At 42.3% G+C, this 18,365-nt stretch overlaps 1 pseudogene; it reads right to left on the reverse strand.

Moving 5' to 3' along the window:
* Positions 1-6,980: 6,980 nt before the first annotated feature.
* On the reverse strand, positions 6,981-8,171 carry LOC128594729 (complement component 1 Q subcomponent-binding protein, mitochondrial-like; annotated as a pseudogene).
* Positions 8,172-18,365: the final 10,194 nt, after the last annotated feature.

Genomic DNA, 18,365 nt, shown 5'->3' on the forward strand with positions numbered 1-18,365 from the left:
TAGGGAGTTTGTGGACTTCAAATCACATTTTATGTCTTGCTTGTAGAATTCTAACATTGTAATCAAGACATAATGTTTCTGTGAAATCTAATTTTGACCAACTAGTTACAAGCAATGGGCATTATCAAACAGGAAATTCCATAATTCAAATAGACCATCTATCTATTTTCTGCATTTCAGAAACCTTGATGGGATTTGAGTTTTTTCAGTTTTCTTTCACATTCATTGATCTGCTGTGTGACATTCAAAGTCCCTCTTCTGGTTTTAAATCCTATTGTCTTGACAAGGGAATTATTATGCCTGCCCCTAGCACCTGGGAGGTAGAAAATCACTGGAAAGAGAACTTGGGTGCTCCGGGGTTCAAGATATCAGACCAAACATGTTTATGTACTCATTTTTTCTTAAAAATAACCCCTCAACCCACCCTAAAACAGCCAAGGCATGGAAACACTGAGTTCATCCTTAATGAAGCTGGAAGGTGTCAGTAACAGGAACAGTAACATATAAAGATAGAAGGCAGATGGAAGAACGGCTTACATCTTTGTAAGAATGATAATGCTGAGAAATAAGCCAGTTTGCCTCCTCATAAATTCAGAAAGTCACGGGTACTGGAGATACCAATTTCCACACAATAGACACACAAGTGAGATAGGAAATGAACACAGAGAAATTGTTGGGAATTCTGAATAGAAAGACGTTTGCCCTGTTCTCCTCAATCCTAATTGAGAAAAATCTCCAAAACGGAGAAACCTGTAAACAAATAACTTCCTCCCATTTCCCTTCCCCCAAATAAAACTTCAGAGGAAATAAAAGCAATGCAGACAACAAAAGAAAAGCCCAAGATATTACATCCACGAAACAAGAATGAGATGCTACTTTAAAATGATAATAACGAAGTCAGTAGCTGAGAGTTCCTGGAAGTTAAAAATATGAGAGTTACACTTATGGATTCAATAAAGTAATTGGGAGATGAAGAGGAATTTAAAACAAATAGTACAGAGGGCAATAGGAGAACAAAAAGGCAAGAAAATTAAGGGTTAGGTAAGAATCCCCAATAAGTAAATGACAGAGGAGTTCCAGAAAAAGAAAACAGAAAACATTAAGGATACTATTGTATAATAATAATGATACAAAAACAACTTTAGAGCTAAAGCTCCAAGTTTAAAGTGCCCCTTGAATGAATACTAAAACAAAAAAGTGGAGAAGACATATTATCTTACTTCAAAACACTAGAAATGGATCTAAATGCTTCTCGAAAGAAAAACCAAAACTCTGGGCGGCGCCTGTGGCTCAAAGGGGTGGGGTGCTGGCCCCATATGCCAGAGGTGGCGGGTTCAAACCCAGCCCTGGCCAAAAAGTGCAAAAGAAAAAAGAAAAACCAAAGCTCCATACAGAGGAGCTGTGATCGGAGCAGCACTGGGCATCTCAGCAGCACAGAAATTAGACCACTGAGACATGCAGGCGGGGTTCATCAGGCATGGACTTCCTCAACACAGTAGCAGAATTCAAAAGAGGCTATGCAGGTACAAAACATGATAAATATCCACCATAAATTTATGCAGCATAATAATAAAACATGATGTAATCTAATACCTGGACTTAAGTTTCAGGGAGTGATATAACTAAATTGGGAGGCAAAGACAGAGAAGGGGAGGGAAAATATAATACTAAAATGCATGTGTATCAAAATAGGAACTCAGTAATATCAAAATCTGACTTGTTAAGATACAGCTTTATAGGGTATGGAAGATACACTCTAAAGTGACCCCAATGTGCCTTGCCCTTCCATACTCCCCTTTAGGTTGGGTAGAATCTGTGACTTACCACTGGCCGATAAAATAAGGCAAAAGTGAAGGAATTTGGCACAGGTAATTAAGGTTCCAAATTAGTGCATTTTGAGGTAAGCAGAAAGGATTACCTTTGGTGGACCTGACTTAATCAAGGGGAAGTGTGGAAAGAGGGGTTTGCAGAAAGTCACAGGTACTGGAGATGCCAAATTCCACACAATAGACACACATGTGAGCCAGGAGAAGAACACAGAGAAATTGTTTGGAATTCTGAATGGAAAGGAAATTCACCCTGTTCTCCTCCTCTATCCTAATTGGGGAAAATCTCCAAAATGGAGACAACTGTAAACAAATAACTCCCCCACACAACCTCCCCCACCCCGCCCCACCCCACAACAAAAACCTTCAGAGGAAATAAAATACGTCACTAGATATAACTACAAAAGATGACAGCCTCACAACTCCTTAGTTCTTACAATTCTTGAGACATTTTCTCTCCAGGGATTCAGCTGCCTGTGATGGGCCATGAAGCCAGGAACACCAGGTTCCTGGCTGAGGAGAACTGAGAGTGGTCCATACCTCCAGCCAGCAAGAACACAGGGGGCTAAGGACTATTTTAGCTGTGGTCCTTAGAAGGCATTTATTATTATTATTTGACTTTGAAAATTATATGCATGCATTATTTTGAAAGAAAGATTAACTTTTACAGAAGGTAACCTAAGGAAGATTTAAAGATGATAGGATTCATTTCGGGTTAAGGGGATAATACATAAAAAAATGTTAAAAAATAAAAAGTACCATATACAAAGACAGGACCTTTTTTTTTTTGTGGTTTTTGGCCGGGGCTGAGTTTGAACCCGCCACCTCTGGCATATCGGACCGGCACCCTACTCCTTGAGCCACAGGCGCCGCCCAAGACAAGACCTTTTAATTAAGCTTTAAAATCAGCCTGTTAAGGACTAAATATGTGGGGCTCCCCTTTTATATATTGAACCCCTAACCCCCAGTGAGACTGTATTTGGAGATGAGGCCTCTGAGGAAGTAATTAATGTTCAATGAGGTCATGAGGGTGGGGCCCTCATCTAATAGGATTAGTGTCTTCCTAAGAAGGGACACCAGAGACCTTCCTCTTGTGTGTTCTCTCTCTCTCTCTCTGCTAACTGAGGAAAGGCCAGGCTATGGTTTGAATGTCTGCCCCTCCAAAACTCATGTTGAAACTTAATACTCTGTCAATCATAGTTTAGGCTGTTGAGGCAGAATAATTTGATAAACATTTATTGGAATCCAAATGTGAGGATCCAACCCTGAAGGCACATGTACAAAGTTGGGCACATTCTGCTGTCTGTTAAAACTCGGAAGGCTTTTATGAGAAAGTTTAGGAGAAGGGAAGAGGCTCCTCATATCAGAGTTGTCCTTCTTCATTGGATAGTATAATACAGAAGTTATAATCATTGGCTACAGATTACAACATAAGGCTAAAGTGTCTTTTTCAGTATCAGTAGGTTATGTATTAATCATTGCATCAACAGTTTGAGAAACAATAAGATTTGAGGGACTCAAAATAAGATAAGATTCTTTACTCAGGGACAGGATATGAGCCATGAATAAAAAGACCTTCTCCTGGTGATTAATCTGGAAGCCTGCCAAATGTAACCTGTAGGTTTTCACTCCAATGTGGCAGTATTTTAAGGTGATTGATCCATTTGTGAATTAATGGGTTCATAGATGAATAGGCTATCATAATATTGTGACTGGTGGTTTTACAGAAAGAGGAAGAGAGACCTGAGCTAGCACACTGAACCTCCTCACCACGTGATGCCCTGGATCACCACAAGACACTGCAAAGTGACTACTAGCAGAAAGGCCCTCACCAGATGGGCCCTTCAACCTTGGACTTCCCAGCCTCTAGAACTATATGAAATAAATTTTGTTTCTTTATAAATTGCTCAACTTCAAGCACTCTGTTATAAGCAACAGAAAATGGACTAAGTTGTGCCATTTGAGAACCTAAGGAGAAGGCAGCTGTCTGTAAGCCAGGAGGAGAGACCTCACCAGAAACCAAACCAGCCAGACCCAGAACTGTGAGGAAATATCTTTTTATCTTTTTATTTAAGCCACCAAGTCTATAATAATTTGTTATGGCAGCCCAGGCTGACTAATACAGTCCAATGCTCCAGTGTGTTTTGTAGCTGAATATAATTTTTAAGATTATGCTAATTACTTAAATTTAAGGAGTGCTTTTAAAATAGAAAATACATTTGCTTCACGCATGGGAGCAAACTACACAGGAAATTTTTAAATAGAGCATATGAGTAAAACTTAAATTTGCTATTGCTAAATGAATGGATATATATAAAGAAAACAGCAGAAGTAGAGAAAGGCCACGACAAAGCAATTATCTGATAAGAAAGTGCACTAACAATTACATATAAGAATGGTTATTATAGCATGATTTATCAGAGGGAAAAACTGGAGACAAGCTAAATGTCCAGTACTTGGAAAGTTAGATAAATTATGTCACAGCCATACAATGAAATATTATGCAGTTACTTAAATGAAATATTATGAAGTCATTTAAACTCAGTTTTAGAGGCATAATTAACAACATAAGAAAACATTAAAATATTGTTAAGGGGAAAATGTTACAAAACATAATGGGCAATATAATCCCTATTTGGAGTGCATGTGTGTTTATGAATGAAATACGTCAAAATGCCAATGATTATCACTAGAAGAAGAGTTTTATTTTCTTTTTATGGCTTTTCTCCACATTCTAAATATTCTGCAATAAATATTTTGTATCTTTATAATATACGTGTGTGTGTTTTTTTAAATTTGGAGTCCACATTATGATAATTTTGTTCTCATTATTTCTCAAAGAGTTTGACAAGCTTAGTTCCCATATTTTAATATAGCAGATAAATGCTGCTTTCATAGCTAACACACTCTTTCCAGTAGATGGGAAATGTCAGTGGGCTCAAACTCTTGCTATTCACAAGGCAATAGGAGCGCAATGCAATGCAAAGCATTGGAACCCATTTGGTGGCTTTGTGACCTCTGCAGATGTACTAGGTTGCCCACACTGTCTACCCCACCGTGAACTGCTTCAGAAACCAGAAATTATGTTAAGAACATAACAAATTCTTCTTGTGAAAACTTCCGTTTGTTCTTCCAGAGACCCTAAGTGTTTGAGTAATGCCATCTCCTCAGGCTTTAAATGGAATTCTCAAAGAAAAAAGTATCTGTGTGGCACCGCAGTTCTCCCAGCCTTTTGGTCCTACACTCCTGTTCTCTTTCCTTTTCTTCATAGCAAAGGACTCGCTTCAGCGAAAGAGAGAGATGTCCTACTGTCCAGGAAGCAAGTTTGCCACCTGTACATTCAGAGTCAAGAATTGTGGGGGCAGACCCTTCTAACAGGAAACACACATGTCCAGGAGTTGGCCAAAGTGGGACTATAGTAGGAATAATGGATTTGTTTTAAAATTTTCCTTGCCAGGGGTAACTGGACTTATACCAGTAATCAAGTCAGTAATCAAACCAGTAATCAAACCAGGTTTGACTTGCTAATTCGCAAAATTGCTCTTTTTTTTTTTTTTTAGCAATTTAGCCTCCTGAAAAAGGAAGGTATTAATAACTGTAGATGATGATTGATAAGCCTTTAGTCAACTGGAAGTGGTACTTTTTCATCACACAAATAAGAAAGGTGGAGGATAATAAAAAAAAAAAAAAAGAAAGAAAGGTGGAGGTACTCTTACTACAATCCATATTAACCTAAAGTTTCCGTAGAAACCATCAGACGAACGCTGTTTCTCGCTTACCAGTACCCCCTTGCCACCCCCACCTTCTCTTTGCACTCCACCAGAAGACCAAGAACTCTACTGTTGAACCACCTGGCAAATAATTCAGACAATTCAGACGTGGACATGGTGAGTGACTCTCGACTCAGCTACCTCCAGTTGTTTGGCTAATCCTGATGAGTAAGGTGGTCTGCCCTCTCCCCTCCCACCTCCAATCATCTCCTCCACAGAAGTGACCTTTGTGAAACTTGTAAAGGAGCACCTGTCCTCTGTCCTCTGACATGGGATGAAATGTGCATCATGTTGCCAAAAAAAAAAAAAAAAGGGATATGAGGTGTCCTCACCTCCTCTCTGATTTTACATCTCCCTACATTCCAGTAGCAGCAACGTACAGGGTGGCCACAAAGTTCACATGCAATTTGAAATAGTAGTCTATTTTATGAACTTTGTGGACACCCTGTATTATTGCAGCAATTCCCAAGGGGCAGGAGAGAGGAACCCCCTCTCAGAAGAAGACAGCAGAATACAGAGACCAGGCAGGTGCAGTTGGCAAAAGCACGATGAATTGACTGGATGGTTAGTAACAAAACCCACAAAAAGTAAAGTTCAATAAAATCAGCTTGGCTGGGGTGGATACACAGAAGATAAAGGTTGAGAAATACAGCAGAGTTGCAATTAGAATTGAACAAAAGGAAACCCAGTAAAAACTCACACAGAAATAAATCATACATTGAACTACAGCCTCGTTTCCTCAACAATGCTGATCTATTTGCAAAACCTTCTGTAATCCCACTGGGTACAACAAAGGGAGGTGACAACCTCACGACTCCCTAGTTCTTAACAATTCTCGAGAAATCTTCTCTCCAGGGATTCAGCACAGTTCAGTTTTGAGTATGGAAGAATCGATGGAGTGGTTTTTATGGGTGGAACTGCAGCCCCCACACAGACATGTTCAAGTCCTCAGCACCTCATAATGTGAACTTACTTGGAAATAGGGTCATTGCAATCACAATTAGTTAAGATGAGGACATGTCCACTCTACAATACTGGAGTGTTGTAGACCTTGAATCTGCCTACTATGATGAAGAGGAGAAGAAACCCAGACACCTGAGGGGAGACCGCCATGTGACGTCAGAGGCAGAGAATGGAGACAGGTGCTGCCCACCAAAAAGCACCAGGGTCGACCAGAAGCCAAGGAAACAGCCTCCCCCTAGAGCCTTCCTAAGGAGAGCATGGCTCCGCACACACCTTAATTTCACACTTCCAGCTTCCAGAACTGTGAGAAAATACATTTCTGTTGTTTTAAGCCACCTGGCTTGTGTTATGACAGCCTTAGAAAACTAATATGAGTGCTAAGAAACTTTTTTATTTTTTATTTTTTATTTTTTTTGGAGGAGATAAACCAATTTTATTGTCTATTATTATGTTATACAAAAATCTAGATTTGTACAGAAAAAAGCCAAATGAATAGTGAGTGAGTGCAAAAGAAATAATTTACATTTGCTGTTTTTATATCCATGATAGGAGGATGATAACCATTTTCAAAGCACAGGTGTCTGGCTGTACACTGGGATTCATTCACTGGCCAAAGCCTGCCATAAAAGTAAGGCTTTCAGTGTCTCTGTGTGCTCTACTGGCTCTTGACAAAACTTCTGAGGTCTTTGAGAAAAGTAATGTACTCCTGGTGTTCCAGGGCTGTGCTGAGTTCTACCAACTCATCTGCAAAAGTGTTGTCCACCCCTTGGTCCGCAAGGAAATCCATTAGATGGTCATACAAGGCCCAGTCAAGGGAATCTGTGTTGAGTGTGTAATTAGTGTCCTTCCATTCAGAATCACGGGTGGACTGAAAGCTAACTTCCCTGATAGAGAAAATGTCACTTTCAGCCTCTTCTTGTCCAACCTCATCCTCTGGATAGTGGCAGTCCAGCACAAGGGCCTTCTTGCCATCATTCTTCATAACTTCAACCACGAAATTAGGAGTTGACGTCAGTTCAGGCTCCTGTTCCTCAACCTTCTGCCCTTGTGAGGGCTCCTCTTCACCATCATATGTTGGTGGGATGCTGTTGTTAATGTTGAAAGTGACAGTGATCTATTCCCCAGCAACTTTCCGCGCTAATTTTGCTTCTGTCCCATTCAATTCCAACTCCCAACCTCCAGACATCTTGGGGAGAGACGTATGCTTCTGGATTTTCTTTTCCTCCTTAATTTCATTACTCAGAAATTCAACAAAAGCTTTGTCCCCCTCGGTGTGCAGCGCGCCGCAGCCGCAGCCACAGGCGCAGGGCCCTGGAGGCCGCAGGAGGCCGGGCCGCCGCTCCGACCCCGCGCGCACGCAGAGCAATCCGAAGGGCCGGGCGCACGGCCGGGGCGCCAGCTGCAGTAGCTGCCGGAGCGGCGGGGCGGGCGCGGCGGCGCGGAGGCCGGCAGCAGCGGGGCCCAGGACACGGGGCACACAGCGGAGCAGAGGGAGCGTCGCGCCAGAGGCTGCAGTCTCAACACGTGCAAATGCGAAGGACGAATCTGGCCCAGGCCGAGTGCTAAGAAACTTATGGGCAACTTTCTTCCAACAATTTGTAGTTAATGCCATCGATGTATCAGCCGATCAATCTATCATCTAACTGACCTGGTTGAGAATTATGAGCAATTGCAGCATCAGTGAGTCTCCAGGACATAAAGTACAAATGAGACAAACATCTCATTTTCAGAAATAAGGGTAGTAAGATTCTTCCTGGAGGAGATGTTCAAACATACATGAAAGTCCATTCAACAAAGATGCTGGGACCAATTTAAGTTCCAGTCTGGAAACTCCCTCTTGAGATGTGTGTAGAATCCACATCCATTTAGACTAAATCGTTTTGGTCATGTTTAAAAAAAATACAAGTGTTTGGCAAGGAGTGCCAAGAAACATGGCACATGCCTGGCTCATTTATATCCTTTCCGCCTGGAAGACATTCTACACCCTGACACAGACTTCCACCAGTGCTTTCAAAATTAAGGATGATGTACTGAGCACCTACGGGGTTCCAGATTCTACGTGAGTTTTACCTTTGGCTTGTGTTTCATCCTGTGCATTTACTCCAGGATGGGCAGCGTTATCATGACTAAGGGACTATGATAATGACCTTCTAGAAAAACAATGCAGTTTCCCTGTGAAAACCACCCTGCATAAGGACACAAATCATGTTCATGTTCTCGGAACCACTTCAACCCGTATGACGCTCATGCGCCTGTGGCAAGCAGCCACTCTGGGATCTTGTCCTAATAGCTGCAGAGGTGGTCCATGAAGAAGTTCCAGTACCAGATACTGGAGTGGAAGTGGCAGGCTATGTCTGGGACCTGCAGCAGTGGAGGACATGGGGCATTATTATTCAATATTGCTCATTACGGTTCCCAGCAAGCACCTTGCAGCCAGGTGCTGCGCTGTATGCACAGTGATCTAATTAAGGACATGAGCCATTTTTCTAAAAAGAAAAACAATTATTATCCATTTTAATTGTAATTGTTTGGCTTGTGTGGGACATTTTAAGAATGTATTACAAAATTGTCACCTGCATGATTTTTTAAATACAATGTATAGGAGATATAAAGAATCGTGCTAAAGTTAACACCTATGTTCCCACCTCCCCAGCATAAGAAGAAGCTGGCATTTTTTTTCCTCCTTTAATGTAACTTTCAGATTCTAAAAAGTATAATAAAAAAAAAAAACACACAAAACCTCTGATCTAAGAGTCTCTAAATCCAAGGCATAGTCAATTAAATCTGGCCAAGACCTGCATGAAACTGCAGAACAGAATATATCTGAGATACCCCCATTCCCCTTGTCTAAGACATCTAACCACCTGCACAAGTTCCTAAATCAACTCATCTTTAAAAATAATACCTACATTGCTGTCTATGCACCAGACTGGCTTCCGTTGTCCTCAGTATTGGTTAAGAGCGTCTCTGTGCACACCAACCCGGCCTTCCCATCTCAGACCCGCTACCAGGCTCTCCAGCTGTGGGTTTTCCCATCCAACTTGGTTCTCCAAGTTGGAGGATGCCATGCTATAGCAGTAGCACTACTAGGGGAGATGGTAAGAGACACTGGAGTCACAGAAACCCCCACCCCAGATGACGTCTCTGATGGGGATTGACAATTGGAATGCCCAAAGTGGAGATATTTGTGAATATTGACAAAACTCTAGCAAGAATGACAGGGGGACAGAGCCTTAGACACATGTAACCTGAGGGAGAGTTTCTGGAATTCTGAATCTCTCCACAGCAGCCGCCGCCAAGGCTCTCTACAACTGTGCTACTGGGTAACTCTAGCCTGCCAATGCCAGGACCAGGAAAAAGACCCTTTAGCATTCAGTAGATCCATTTTCTCAGGAGAATCACATCCTTCAAATATCTTTCTGTCTCAGCATGTGAGAAGATAAAGGTGAGTCATGAATCTTGTTCTCAGTAAAAGGAGTCCTGGGATCAGCTGGCTCGGAAATGGACTTCATTTTTTTAGGTTTAGTCCTATGTGATGGTTATTCCTAACATAGTCATCTATTAGTTGGCTATAGATACTTAAAATACTTAAATTAATGTTGTTAATTCATATTCAAAGCATTTAACCTATATACGTCAACTGATGAATGGATAAGCAACATGCAGTGGACTGTTACCCAGCCCCAGAAAGATATGAAAGACTGACCTATGAGTACAGTGTCCACGTGTAATACCTTGAAGATATTATGCCAAGCGTAAGCAGCCAGACACACAAAAGAGCACATAGTACACGATTTCATGTAATATCCCAAACAGTCAAATCCAGAGAGCCAGAAAGAGGATTAGGGGTTGTCCGTAGAAGGACTAGAGAATGATTATTTAATGGATATAAGGTTTCCTTTTAGAGTAATGAAAAACCCTGGTACTAAATAGTGGTAGTGGTTGCATAACATTGTGAACACACTGGTAATGTACTAAATTGTACACCTTAACACAGTTAAAATGGTAAATTTTATGTTATATGTATTTCACCATTATGTTTTAAAGAAAGGATTTAACCTCTGAATTTCTATTTCTTCCACTATGTTCTTGGCTCTGTCTTCCTTGATATGTTACAGGAAATATATAATAAATTACTCTGTGAAAATCTCTGCAAATGTGTGTATAAGTGGAATATAAGAACCACTGTGCTTGACTCACCCTCAGTGGCCGAGACTGTGCAGGATACCAGGACATGGGACACTGTGGCAGCTGCACTTCCCCACCAATCACAGCCTCCTCAATTTTCTTGTTCTCTCTCCAGCCCTATTCCACCCCCCAAGGCAGCTCCTAAGATAAATTGCTGGTCACAATTCACAATCAGAATACTATTTAGAGACTGAAGCAGGCAGTTGTGCATGTTCCTAATGTATTCTAGGTACTTGATATGCTGAGAGCACAAGACAATTTTTTTCACACGGTTGAACTCCTTTGGGTCTGTCTTCTAGCCCCTTTCATTGGTTTAAAATACAATATTGCTCAAGCACTGTGAAGTCCATCTGTGTGCCTGGTGGGGAAAGAAGGGCAATTCAGTGTATCATGCTGAGATTTTTCTTTTATTTAAATTGTTTATATTTCAAGCTATATTTCTTATTTCTTTCAACAACATCAAGTATTGGCAAGTCACTTGCCTTTCTGTTTCTAAGGAAAGAAGACTTAGAAATCTTAATATAAAACATTAACTCAGTGGCCCGGTCTGGCATAAATCTTTGGCACTATAGTGGCAAAATCTGCCTGGGCTTTCTCAAGTCACAATAAAGCACTATAATTCTTTTATTGAACCAAGAGCATTTAAGTCACAAATATATCTATAAAGAAAGCAATTGTGGCAGCTCCTCAAATAGATGATGGAAGGAACCATTCAGTACTGGCACTGATGGGCTGAGGGTAGATTAGAAAAAACCTGCTCAGACCCAGAGCAATCAATGATACCTCAAGTTGCTTATTTGAACTGTGATCACATGCAAACCACACTGCATTAACAACCAGATGGTATCTTCCTTTGCCTTGATGGACTACCTAGGGTTTTCAAAGATCCTTCCCTAAATTAGTTCACTTTCTCCAGCCAGCCTAATAAGGTTTCAGCTAGCTGACAAGCCTGAACACAAAGAAAAATGAATCTCGACAGATAAGCACAACCATTTATTGGACTTATAGGAAAGGAGAAAGAAAAAGAAAGAAGGGCTTAAACATCAACTGAGTCACTATTTCCTGTCTCATTTTTTAATCTCTAAAACTCACAAAATCCTAACTCTGGAAAGTATATCAGAAGTCAGCTATTCAACATGCTATGTAAGTCACCTAATGCTACATAACAAATTACCCCAAAAATTAGTGGCTTGGAACAACATTTATTATCTCACAGCTTCTGTAGGGCAGGAATCCAGGTGTGGCTTAGCTGGGTCCTCAGCTCTAGGGTCTCTTCACATTCTGGTGAGGTGGCAGGGGCTACAGTCATCTGAAGGCTCAACTGGGGACGGATCTTCTTCCCTGCTCCCTCAAGAGCTTGTTGGCAGGAGTCAGCTCAGCCGTTGAGTTGAGAGGCTCAGTTCCTCTGGAGCTGATGGCCAGAGGGCTCCCTCTGTTCCTTGCCACGTGAGCCTCTCCATTCACCAGCCCACAGTAAGGCAGCTCACTTCATCAAGCAAGCAAAGAAGGAAGGAGAAGGAGTGAAAGCAAAACAGCCTCACATCCTTCTGCAATCCTGTCTCAGACGTGATATCCCATGTCTACTCATTAGAAGCAGGTCACTGCGTGCAACCCACACTTAAAAGGAGGAAGTTCACAAAGGCATGAATACCAGGAGCTAGGACACTGAGGCCATGTCAGAGGCTGCCTCCCACCTGGGCCCAGGAGCAGTTTTGTCTTCTCCATGGCCCCCTTACTGGCTGCTTTCATTTCTTCTGCCATGGGAGACTCACTGTCTCCTGAGGCATCCAGCTCATTTCATTTCAGAACCCTAATTTCATTTCATACCCATATCCATTTCCGCCCCACCCTGGGATTCCCAAACACTTCTGAAATGCATACAAGTTTGTCCTTAAAGCTACTACTTAAAACAACTCTGAACTGCATTATCCTTACAGAGATTCAAAGGAGGGCTGACAAGGACAGTTGCCTGGGTACTGGAGCATCCCAGAGCTACCTGCAAAGCGGGAGGGACAGTGAGACAGCTCTGGTTATATGGGGGATAGTCATTGCAATCAATCAGGAGAGAGAAAAGCCAAAGGACCACAATCCTGAGGACATGGTCATGTAACGAGCCTCAGAGGTCTTGATGTCCCAAGAGGCTGGGTTGCGTGTGGTTGGGCGGAAGGAGATAAGCATAAATGTCTGGTAGAAATAGGGGGTAGGAAGGGCCAGAGGGGCCAGAGGCCTGTGCCCTACCTGGATTCTACTTCCATTTCAATGCCACATTAACATTCCCTGTCACACCATACACTTCTAAAATGAAGAGTGCATGTGGGAGACATGAGGAGAGGAAGGACTACAGTGAACATGTCGTGAGCTATTCCTCACTCTATCACCTCCACATTGCCTAGAATTCTGCGAACTGTATCCTCAGCCCTAAACTAGTGGATGGTAACATTATTTACTAGCTTGGAGTATGTGTAGATAAATTCTAACCAGCTTTTATGAAAACCATCTCATGAATTAGAAACAAGGTGGATTCAGATAGGCATGAGTTTCAAAGGGCAAACTGCAGCACAGCTACCCTAGAAGGAGGCAAGATGTTACCTGAATCAGTCCGCTGGAAAGGGGGTTTCTCGGCCCTGCAATGGCAAGATGGTCATGGGTGTGTTAACTTGTTTCTGTCACTTTCCTGTTTTAGCTTCCCTCTCTGCCATTTACATTCTCAGAAATGAACCTGATCTCTCCATTCTGTATAGTTTTCCCCAGCTTCCAGGGTGATGGCCAACACCCACCCAGTAGAAGTTCAATTTTTGTCTTTGGTTGAATCATAAGGATAATAAGCAAAAAATGCAAAAGCTGGATCAACTCCCTAAGTCCAGAACTTTTCCACCATGCCCTGGAGCATATTTGACCTGCTTGTCAGCCTCAAATACTGAGTCACCAGAAGACAATGAACACAAATCCCAGCTGATTTAGAAATTCCACTAGAGGACTGATGAGAGTACATAGGGGTGTGTTCTCTAAGATGTTCTACTGAGAACCAGCAAGCAAATCATTAGCTCTTTAGAGACAGACAGGTGTAGCACGGGGAGATAAGAGACAGGAACCCAACCTCCACTCAGAAGCCCACAGTGCATTGCAGCCAAGGTGAAGTAGTTTGGAAGTACAGAAATATTTGCACTGCAAACTTAGATTTGTTTTTTACCTATATCTTATTTTTATATTAAATTTAATATATTTATATTTAATATATTTTTCAGTTCTGCAAAAACTTTTAGTAACAACTTTCTTTCTTTCTTATTAACATAAATCTAAATTAACTCATGAGCTATAAGACTGAAGGTTCTGGGCTCAGTGAGTAGGGCACCAGCCCCATATACTGAGGGTGGCGAGTTCAAATCTGGCCCCAGCCAAACTGCAACAACAACAAAATATCTGGGCATTGTAGCAGGCTCCTATAGTCCCAGCTACTCAGTAGGCTGAAGGAAGAGAATCGCCTAAGCCCAAAAGCTGGAGGTTACTGTTAGCTGTGATGGTACAGCACTCTACAGAGGGTGACAAAGTGAAGACTCTGTCTCTAAAAAAAAGACTGAAAGTTGTCCAAATTCAAGGGTCCTCTAGGCTAGACAACTGGGACTTCCAGTCAAAACAACAAAATCTACACCCACACTTTCCACTCTGTATTCCAGATCTCCAATATAGGTCAAAAACTCATGAACAGAAAATTTTACATTTCAAGATTTTATTTCAAGGCAAATTAAGGTGACTTCAACCAGTCCAATTTAAAACTGAATCAATCTTCACTCATATACAATGCCAACGTTTCATTTACAAACCCCATGTTCTGGTTCACAGGTAACTAAAGTAACCACAATAGAGGATTTTGGACTTGGAAAGATTCACACTTTAAAGAAAAACCTATTAGCAAATGAGGAGAAAGGAGCTATGGAAAACTTTATTCCTCCTTTTTACATCAGAAGTCACACCCTTCTGCAAACCAATCTCAGAAGGGAAACCCCATCATTTTCAGAAGAAAACACACGTGGGGCTTCTCCAAATATGGGCTGCATGAATCCTCTTTGTAGTTTGTCAGCTGGTCTCTTATGAGATTTGAGATTACAATAAAACCAATCTACACTTCTGCTTCTGGCCTGACTTAATAACTTACTAATTGTAATTGACTAAACACCAGGCATTAACTCACACATGTCAAGACTCATTTCTATCACCACTCTGGATCTATTGTATTCTGCAGAGAAGCATGCAGAGAGGAGTCCGGTGGGTCAACACAACATGGTGGACCTGAGATCGATATCACAACCCAGAATGTGGAGCCAGATGGCCCAAGAGCCAGGGGGAAGGAGCGGAGAGATGTAAGTCAAGCAGGCCCTGCAGGATGAGTGAATAAGGTCACTGAGCCTGGACCACTGTGATCGCACGCTCTTAGTGATGTGTGAGTGAGCACAGCACTTCCAAAGAGTCACTGTTGGGACACAGAATTAGCAGATTTTAAAACAAGGCTGATGTCACTCACACTTATCTAGGTCCACTGTCAGAACTATCTCAGAAGCTTCATTTCTGGATGCCTTCCGTCTCTCCAGTGAATGGAGTTCATTGCATTGGGGGATGACAGAGGGAGAGGCATGAGACTGTCTTCTAAAAATACGAATTTATCCAGATTTAGGTGTGACAAAGACAAAAAACAACGAAAAAACAACATAGAACATTTGGACAAGCCCATTAACACACTTGGTCACTGTCAAGTAGCATTGTCCTGAGAAACTGGGCCAGAGAGGGTTAAACATCCTGGCCAATGATCTTCTGAATTATAAACATGAACCACAAATAGAACTCTGGGCTTCTGATTCCTAATCTGATGATCTTCCCAAGGTTACCCATTTACTTTAATGTGTTGTGTAAATTGTTGGGATGTGATGCCTTTCCCAACTGTCTCTAGCCACTCATGTGAGACTGTGTCATTTAGAAGCATCTACAGGCTGGGCACTATGGCTCACGCCTGTAATCCTAGCACTGTGCGAGGCTGAGGCATGTGTATTGCCTGAGCTCTGGAGTTCTAGACCAGCCTGAGGAACAGCCAGACTCCATTGCTACTAAAAATACAAAAACCAGGTGAGCATTGTGGTGGGTGCCTGTAGTCTCAGCTACTCTAGAGACTAAGGCAAGAGGATCGCTTGAGCTCAAGAGTTTGAGGTTGCTGTGAGTGATGATGTCATAGCACTTAACACCAGGGCACAGAGTGAGACTTTGTCTTTAAAAAAAAAAATGCATCTACAAAACTAAGCCCAAGGACTTTTATTGAGGAGAATACTACATGCCAAGAGCCACTCAAAAAACTAAAGCAGGAAAAGCAAATAAATTATTTGAAGGACAACATATTTACCCCCTCAATCCAGACCCTACATGGAAATACTTTTTTAAAAAAATTGTGATAAAATACACATAACATAAAACTGACCATCTTAACCATTTTTAAATGCACAGCTAAGTGGCATTAAGCGCATTCACACTGCTGTTCAACCATCCCATCATCCATCCGTAAAGCTATTTTCATCTCGCTAAACTGAAATTCTGCATGGAGCTATGTTGGTAATACCCTCTCCACGGGGACCAGTTTTTCTCTGCTCCTCTTGAACTTCGATGGGGTTAATCCCTGAACCGCAGGAGGCCAAGTTATTTATGAGCTTTAGTATCTCCTCACCCCCAACACCCCTCCCAGCTCTCAGGGAAGGACGTTGCCAAGAGCCTTTGCCTGGAATCTGCATCCAAAGAAACTGAAGCAGAGTCTGTCCCCATGCCTGTGAGTTGGTGGGACAGATTCCTTCTCTCAGCACTGTATTCATTACTGGAGCCTCCAGCACCAATCTGCAGATGCCTCTCCACTTCCCTACTGCTGGGAGACTGCGCAGTAATGTAGCTCTCTCCCTTCAAGACATCTGCCCTGAGTTTTGTTGGCTACGGCATAAGACAGTGCGAGATGAGTCCTGGGGTACCCTGAATTCCTCCTGCTCTCTCTCCTGCCTCCCTTGCAATTGGCTCTTATCATCATTGGTTTGCAGTTGCAGGAGCTGCGGCCCCTTAACTCCTGGGCAGCCACAACCAGACACATGACTGTTGTGTCTTCCCATTAAATTATCACAGCAAATTGTTACTGGATGGGGGAGGAGGGGGAAGAAACTGTCACAATAGGAGAGCAAACACTGGCAACTGATAAAACAAAAGGAGGCACCGAGCTCTTTAATTAAGGCTCAGGAAGGCCTGTGAATCCAGCTTTCAGTCAGCCCGCGCGCCTCCGCCTGATGAGCCCTGGTACATCTGCTCGGTTTCCTGCGCTCCATCTGTACTGCGAGGGAGAAATTCATTTGGGTTGCCCTGATTCTGTTCGAGATGACTCAAAGGCATCAGCTGCAGAGAGACTAACGGTGATGTGTGTTGACAGAGTGTCTCTTGTGTTCCTTGCCGTGTTGGCATGCAGAATCACACCACCTTACAAGGACCTGGGATTAACCCACGTCCGCACAGACGGCCTGAATGAAACGCCTACTCTGGGGAAACCCACAGAGGTTTAGCATGACTCGTTTCACTGTTGTGGTGTGTAAAGGTGGAAATCGCCCTCAATCACACCCCCTTCACAAACTCCACGCATCTGTTCTGCAAAATTGTGTTCTGTCACAAAATTCTTCCTTTCATAGATTAAAAGGTCCATGAGAATGGGGTTCTCTTTGTCCATGACATGACAACCTAAGGTACTTTCTGTTTCAAGGCAGTATGAATGTGCATTCAAGGATTCTTTCTCCCCAAGGAAAGGGCCGCCAAGACCAAGGGCAGCTGCTCAGAGTTGTTTGGGCAGAGCTTGCTGTGCAGCTAAAGTTATGTTGGCCCTGAATGATTTTAGGTTCCTCAAAGAGCCCATTCACCTCATTTGTAAAAATGAGGATTTATTTTAAAAGTAGCATTTTATAGATCCTAACATTCTTTAGTGATGTACCATTTTGCGATTCAATAACACTGATCCCATAAAGTCGGTTTCATAGAGTTTGGAACATCTGAGTTGACCCCTCTCAGACATTTAGGACTTAAAAACATTTTCCCCCAACTGGTGAAATTCCAATAAAGTCTGGGCTTTAGTCAGTCAATGCTGATTTCTTTTCTTTCTTTCTTTTTTTTTTTTTTTTTGAGACAGAGCCTCAAGCTGTCACCCTGGGTAGAGTGCTGTGGCATCACAGCTCATAGCAAGCTCCAACTTCTGGGCTCAAGCAATTCTCTTGCCTCTGCCTCCCAAGCAGCTGGGACTATAGGTGCCCACCACAACACCCGGCTATTTTTTGGTTGCAGCCGTCATTGTTTGTGGGCCCGGGCTGGATTCAAACCCGCCAGCTCAGGTGTATGTGGCTGGCGCCTTAGCCGCTTGAGCCACAGGCGCTGAGTCCAGTGTTGATTTCTTAGGTTTGACAAATGTACTATGGTAACGAAAGATGTTAAGCTCAATAGAAACTGGGTGAGGAATACAAGGGAACACTATGCATTGTTTTTGAAACTTTTCTGTAAATATAAGGTTATTCCAAAGAAATGATACACGTTTGAGATGATGGATATGCTAATTATCTTGATCTGA

The sequence above is a fragment of the Nycticebus coucang genome, chromosome 9 (assembly GCF_027406575.1).
Source record: "Nycticebus coucang isolate mNycCou1 chromosome 9, mNycCou1.pri, whole genome shotgun sequence".
NCBI classification, from domain to species: Eukaryota; Metazoa; Chordata; class Mammalia; order Primates; family Lorisidae; genus Nycticebus; species Nycticebus coucang.